The sequence below is a fragment of the Corvus cornix genome, chromosome 15 (assembly GCF_000738735.6).
Source record: "Corvus cornix cornix isolate S_Up_H32 chromosome 15, ASM73873v5, whole genome shotgun sequence".
NCBI lineage: Eukaryota > Metazoa > Chordata > Aves > Passeriformes > Corvidae > Corvus > Corvus cornix.
The window spans coordinates 5,005,260-5,011,875 of NC_046345.1; the positions used below are offsets into that span (position 1 = coordinate 5,005,260).

General features: G+C 56.9%; 1 long non-coding RNA gene across 1 annotated transcript in view; it reads right to left on the reverse strand.

Annotated features, from left to right (window-relative positions):
- Positions 1–5,938, reverse strand: part of LOC120410855 — a 7,060-nt gene extending 1,122 nt beyond the window's left edge. Inside the window, exons 1-3 of the long non-coding RNA XR_005603189.1 lie at positions 5,646–5,938; positions 1,827–1,894; positions 575–700 (exon numbers count right to left, since the gene is read on the reverse strand). This is a non-coding gene — a long non-coding RNA (uncharacterized LOC120410855). The remainder of the gene's footprint in view (positions 1–574; positions 701–1,826; positions 1,895–5,645) is intronic.
- Positions 5,939–6,616: the final 678 nt, after the last annotated feature.

The window sequence follows — 6,616 nt, forward strand, 5'->3', positions numbered from 1 at the left end:
TCAGCACTGCACTTGCTCAGAGTCAGAATTCCAGAATCCTGGAATCATTCAAGTTGGAAAAGCCCTCCAAGACCATCGAGTTCGACCTGTGCCCAATCCCTGCTTTGTCTCCCAGCCCAGAGCACTGAGTGCCACGTTCAGTCATTCCTTGGACACCTCCAGAGGATTCCACCACCTCCCTGGGCAGCCCCTTGCAATGCCTGACAACCCTTTCCATGGAGAAATTCCTGGGAATTCCTTTCCATGGAAAAGCAGCTGGGGACAGCAGTGACACAGCCACAGCAACCAGCTCAATCCCCATGCAAAGGGTCTCAGATTTTTGGACTCAAGGGGCAGGTGGCCAAACCTAGAGATAGTGAGAGAGTTTAAAAAAAATTCTCACATTATAAAATGACCAGATGTGTTTCCTGAACTCCAGTCAAACCACAGAGGGCAGAAATCTCGAGCAAGGAAAGGTATCTCCCATTTTGGTGCTCTCATTTGTTTTACTTGTCTCCCACTAGCTGAAAATAAAGCCCAGGGTGTCCTTGGGCTGTGGTGCCTGAGGAATTTCCCCATTACTCTCAGCACCCACCTGTGTGACAGATCCCAAACATCAGCTCCCAGCCTCCTGTCTCCAAAACCCTTGGAGTGTCCAAAGCCTGTGGCTGCCTGGGGTCTTCCCTCAAAGAAGCTCTTGGTTTCCTCAAAGCTCCAGCTCCTGGAATCACATGAAAACAAGCATCTGTGCCAGAAGTTTGGGAGCCTCCTGTCCCATCTTTCTGCAGGATTGGAGTGTGGAGATAACCTGCACAGGGGACAGGTGCCTGTGGAGGTGCTGGGATGTGCCTGGGGCTGGGGACACGTCTCGCATGCTGGAGACATGTCTGACAGCTGGGGACAGACTGCACAGTGAGAACACTGATCTTCCAGTCTCAGGAAAAGCTACAGCTCCCACCAATCATTTTTATACCCGCTAAACAAAACCTGACAATGAGGATTTATTGCTTATAATATTAAGTGAAGTTTAATTTAGACCATCTATAAAAGTCCCATTCCAGAGTGTTTCCCAAAGATCCTCGACACTTTAAAATAAAGAGGACAAATACTGAAGTGCTCTCAGAATGTTATGGGACAATTTCCTTTTATGTTGCCATTCAGCGATGTTTTCTCTCTGGCTGGAACCCAACGTTTCAATGAATTTTTCAGACTCTATCAGGCTCTTTCCCTCCCGAGCTGCCAAATGATGCTCAGTCGAACGAGCTCACGTTGGCAGGACAACATCCAGCACTCAGCATTCCCTGGAAGCCCCTGTTCATTCCAGCTCATTCGGCTGAGCACGTGTGGCATGCAACACGTGTAAGGGACCCCTTGGAGTGGCTCCTGATCCCCTCTCCCCACCTGCCAGAGGGAATGGGAACAAAGGGGTGACCCCCAGGGCCAGCTCCTCGCAGGGACTGCAGCGGGGTCAGTGCTGAGCCCCAGGTGATGGATTCCATTCTTCTGTTCTGGATGTTTCCTTGCAGGTTGAGAGAGCAGCAGGCTTAGAGAGCACCAGGATGTATTCCTGGGTGTTGGTGGCTGGTGAGGCAGTGCCCACCCCAGCTCTGCCAGGCTCTGGGTGCCAGCAGCTCTCCAGGCTGCTCGCAGTCAGCTCCTTGCATCAACAGAAAGCAGAGTATGAACTGCTGGAGGCAGAGCTGGAAATGGCACAGCGGTGACGAAGAGCATTGCTATGGAAACTCCATCAGTTACAGTCCTCTGGCTCAATCCGCTCCTGGAACGAGCCGGGCTGGGAGGAGAGGTAGGGGAAAAATAGAGCTGGGAAGAGTGAGACATGAACTCACCTGGAGACAGCGAGGGCACCGGGCTGAGCGGATCCATCGCTGCAGACGGGAGCTCTCGTTAGGAAGCACTGCTTCAAAAATCAGCAGAATTTTAATTAGGCATTGACATGCTTTATTCCTAATGACGAAGAACTTGACAGCCCTGACAGGTGCCGTTAATTACGGCTTCTCCCGGCGCTGGCGCTCCCCACCCTGGGAGCGGCACCCGCGGTCCTGGCAGGTGCTGGGGGTGCCACAAACACACCCCCCGTGGGCCTTGGAGTAGGATCTGGTGTCTGTGGGGTGAATGTCCCCATGAGGGTGAGCTGCTCCTGAGGGTGAACCCTCAGTTCTGGCATCTGCGCTGCCACAGGTGGCTCAGCTCACCAGTGAGCCCAGTGCAAGAGCAGGAACTGTTCCCCAGTTCAGCCATTTGCCCCGGGGTGGGCAGAGCAGAGACAGTTCCCAGTAGTAAGGAATGTTTCTTTAGCTTGCTATTCGACCCCAAATCTGAGGGATGAGATCTTTGGGATGGATGTTTGTAGAGCTCTTGGCATTATGACTTTTTAACCTGTGCTCCTGACACCACAGGGAATCCTTTGCAGGACCAGTTTGCTGCTGGAGAGGCAAATCACAGTGAGTGACCTCCCGGGACCTGCCAGGCTCCCTGCCAAAGCAGCTTGGCAAGAGGAACTTCTTGGTGCCACTACCTTTGGTTTTACAAAGGCACAAGAGCCCTTTCCTGAGATGGAGCCTGATGCCGCGGGCGAGCAGGCAGGGCAGGGGACTCGAGGTGGGTTTGCTTGTTCATCTCTCAGTGTAGTGAACTGGTGCTTCTAAAACACCCCAGAAATGACGGTAAATGTGTTTTAAAATTTTGTGACAGTGCATGCACAAATCACCAATTAAAGGCTCCCTAAGTGCCCATTAACATGATAAGTCGTAACAGCTCCAAAAGAGACATTATTGTTTATCACGTCAGCGACCCGTGGATTAAGGACTCCCCAAGTACACATTGACAGGGGGAGCGGAACATCTCCGGAGCTGTTCCTGCACTGCTGCACTCGCCTGTGGAGAATGGCAGCACTCGGCAGCCAGGGCAGCACCCAGCCCTGCTCAGCACCCAGCCCTGCTCAGCACCCAGCCCAGCACCCAGCCCTGCTCAGCACCCAGCCCAGCTCAGCACTCAGCCCTGCTCAGCACCCAGCCCAGCTCAGCACCCAGCCCAGCACTCAGCCCTGCTCAGCACCAAGCCCAGCTCAGCACCCAGCCCCGCTCAGCACCCAGCTCAGCACTCAGCCCTGCTCAGCACCAGCCCAGCTCAGCACCCAGCCCAGCTCAGCACCCAGCCCCGCTCAGCACCCTGCCCAGCACCAGCCCTGCTCAGCACCCAGCCCCGCTCAGCACCCAGCTCAGCACTCAGCCCTGCTCAGCACCCAGCCCAGCTCAGCACCAGCCCAGCTCAGCCCCCAGCCCTGCTCAGCACCAGCCCAGCTCAGCACTCAGCCCTGCTCAGCACCCAGCTCAGCACCCAGCCCTGCTCAGCACCCAGCCCCGCTCAGCACCCAGCCCAGCTCAGCACCAGCCCCGCTCAGCACCCAGCTCAGCCCAGCACCAGCCCCGCTCAGCACCCAGCTCAGCACCAGCCCCGCTCAGCACCCAGCCCAGCTCAGCACCCAGCCCAGCCCAGCACCATCCCAGCCCAGCACCCAGCCCCGCTCAGCACCAGCCCAGCTCAGCACCAGCCCCGCTCAGCACCCATCCCAGCTCAGCACCCAGCCCAGCCCAGCACCATCCCAGCCCAGCACCCAGCCCCGCTCAGCACCAGCCCAGCTCAGCACCAGCCCAGCTCAGCACCCAGCCCCGCTCAGCACCCAGCCCTGCTCAGCACCCAGCCCCGCTCAGCACCAGCCCAGCTCAGCACCCAGCCCCGCTCAGCACCCAGCCCTGCTCAGCACCCAGCCCCGCTCAGCACCAGCCCAGCTCAGCACCCAGCCCCGCTCAGCACCCAGCCCTGCTCAGCACCCAGCCCCGCTCAGCACCAGCCCAGCTCAGCACCAGCCCAGCTCAGCACCAGCCCAGCTCAGCACCCAGCCCTGCTCTGCCAGGAGGTTCTGGCTCCCACAGCTCCTCCAGCCCGCTTTAAAACAGCCTTAAAAATTAAGTTCTCATTAATCTCCTCATCCCACACATCCCCATCCTTCCTCGTCAACCTGCAGCAGCAATTTGAGCAGGAATATGATCTGTTTTGGAGCCGCTGACAATCATTGCACCCACTGTTTTCTAACAGAGGCTTTTTTACCTTTTTATTTGCAAATAGCAGCAGTTTGTGCTTTAAATGCTTCACTTTGAATCAAAAAGCACAGTTTTTGTTCCAAAGCCAAAATGCTACAGCCAAAAATGGAAGCATTCTGCAGGGGCTGTGCTGCCAGGGAGCCTTGTGGGAGCTGTAGTCCCTCAGCTGCGTTCCCAGCACAGCCCAGCCCCGGGTCACGGCACCACCAAGTCCCCACATTCCCATGGGAGCTCCCACTCTTCCCTTCACCCAGGACCAAAGGTCTCCATTTCCAGCTGTTTCTCCTGTTTACTCCCACTCTGCCTCCAGCTCCTTGGCCACGGCCACAGGGGAGGAGGAGGAACAGGACCCGTTTCCTGTTCTTCACCAGCAGCATCTTTCAGGGACCCCAACATGTCCGGGGTGCACAGGGTGATGGCACCAGGCGATGGCACAAGACTCTCCTGGAAGCACTGGAATGGCTCCCAGGAGGGTCCCCATCCCCAGAGAGGGACACATGGGACATTGTGGAGCCCCCACATTTGGTGTTTTCCCAAGAGGACCCCCCTGGCTCTGCCTTTGCCCGGTAACTGGGGAGGAGCTGAGCCCGTGCTGCGCTGAGCAGGGCAATCCCTGCTCAGTGGGATCATGTCTCTTAATTTCCACCACCCTCATTCCAAGGCAGGCCAGATAATTATACACAATGCACAATTTGTGCAGGGAGCACCAATTCCCAGGCCTATAAACATCCCATTTCCCATTCCAGCTGCACTGACAGAGTTGTATGGTTCAATTTCTGCTGAAGCCCTCATATGCTGTCTGGTCCCATGAAGAGCTCTTGGCTTTAGTCTGCTCATCCCAATTATTGTCTCAGGACCTCAAGTCAGGCAGGATTCAGGCTGAATTCCCCAAATCTCTCCATTAAACAGATCTCTTCTTGTTAGAACCTATTTATTCAAGATGCAAATGACAGGCTCCCTCCCCAGTTGGAATCATTTTCATCCGGAGCCAAATAACCCACTTCAGCCTTCGTGGCATGAAGCGGTGGGCTATTAAAAATGGGAAGGAAATACAGTCAGGTGACTCCATTCCTCGCTTCAGGCCTTCTTCATCAATATTTCACTTAGGGAGCCCCAGCTCCATTTTAATGGGAGCCCCGTACCAGCCAGATGGCAGCTTTGTGAGCAGCCAGGAATGCCGTGGCACCTGTTGGAAACAGGGCCGGCTCCATGGATGGGCAAAGCAGATCCCCTCTGCCTCAGTGTCCCCGGCACCAGCCCCAAATCAGCAGCTCCAGTGAGACTGGCTCCAAAGGGCTGCTGCCTGCCGGTGCTTCCCAGGAAAGGGGAATCAGGAGCTCACTGGAGGATGCTCATGGTGAGGTGGGTGCTTCTGTCTCTGCTCCTGGCTCCTCTCCTGGCTCTTCCAACCACTCAGTCATGGCTTGAGCTTGGAAAAAGCACCAAAGACCAGCCTGAGCCGCCAGGAGCTGCATCCATCCCTAGTTTTGCCTGGATCCCTCCCAAGGATTCTAGCAGTGCCTGGCACAACGGGCCCATACCCACCTGTGGCTGCTTTCCCGAACGAGAGGAGACCTGAGGAGTGGAGCAGGCGGGATGAGGCAGGGCAGGCGGGGCCACTCTGCCCAGGGATGGCATCTCCCTGCTCCCGCCTCCGGTTTGCTGCTCCCACCATTCCCGCAGCCCCGGCGAGGCTCCGGGGAGAGGGAAGGCCCCAGGAGATAGCAGGCTCCGTTACAATGGAAGAGGAGCCTGTTATTTGATCCAAGAGCTCCAGGAGCAGAGATGAATAACGAGTCTACAGCACATCCACTTGTTTTCCTCAACAGTCAGACTTGGCTTCCTTCCCTCCGATCCGATACCAACAAACCTGTATTTGAGACTCCCCCGGGTGTTCCGTAACCATGCCAATGTGTTCGCCACTTCCTCCCGGCGCGCTGCTGGTACCGTGCAATTACACCTGACACCGTGTATTTAGTGGGCTTCAGTCACATCAAACCCAGCGCCGGGCGGTGTCTGAGGCAAGGGGCTGCCTCCAGCCTCCCAGCCGTGCCAAAATCCCTCACATGAGCACACAAACACACACACACACACACACACACGTCACCTGTGCAGGTGTCCGGAGCCCAGCCCGGTGAGGCTGTGCCAGGACATCCCCGGGATGTGCCCTTTGCCGCGGTGCTCCTGCCCCACAGCCAGCACAGGTAACTAGGGGCAGGTGCCACCCCGGCTCCCCCGGGGCATCGGGGCTTCTGGAGAACCGGGATGGGCCACATTCCTGCTGGGATGAAGGTCCGGCATGGCACAGGCTGGCAACCAGCCCCGTGCCCGGGAGCCCCCGGCTCAGGACGATGGCAGCAGAGCTGTGCCGGCTGCTGCCTGCGCGGAGCAGATGAGTAATCAAAACTCTCATTCCCGGCTCTGGTGCCAGGATGGGAACAGGAATAGGGAGCACATAACGAGGCCATTCACATGCTAATGACGGGGGAAAGCAGGAAGCTGCGCGGAACCGCTCT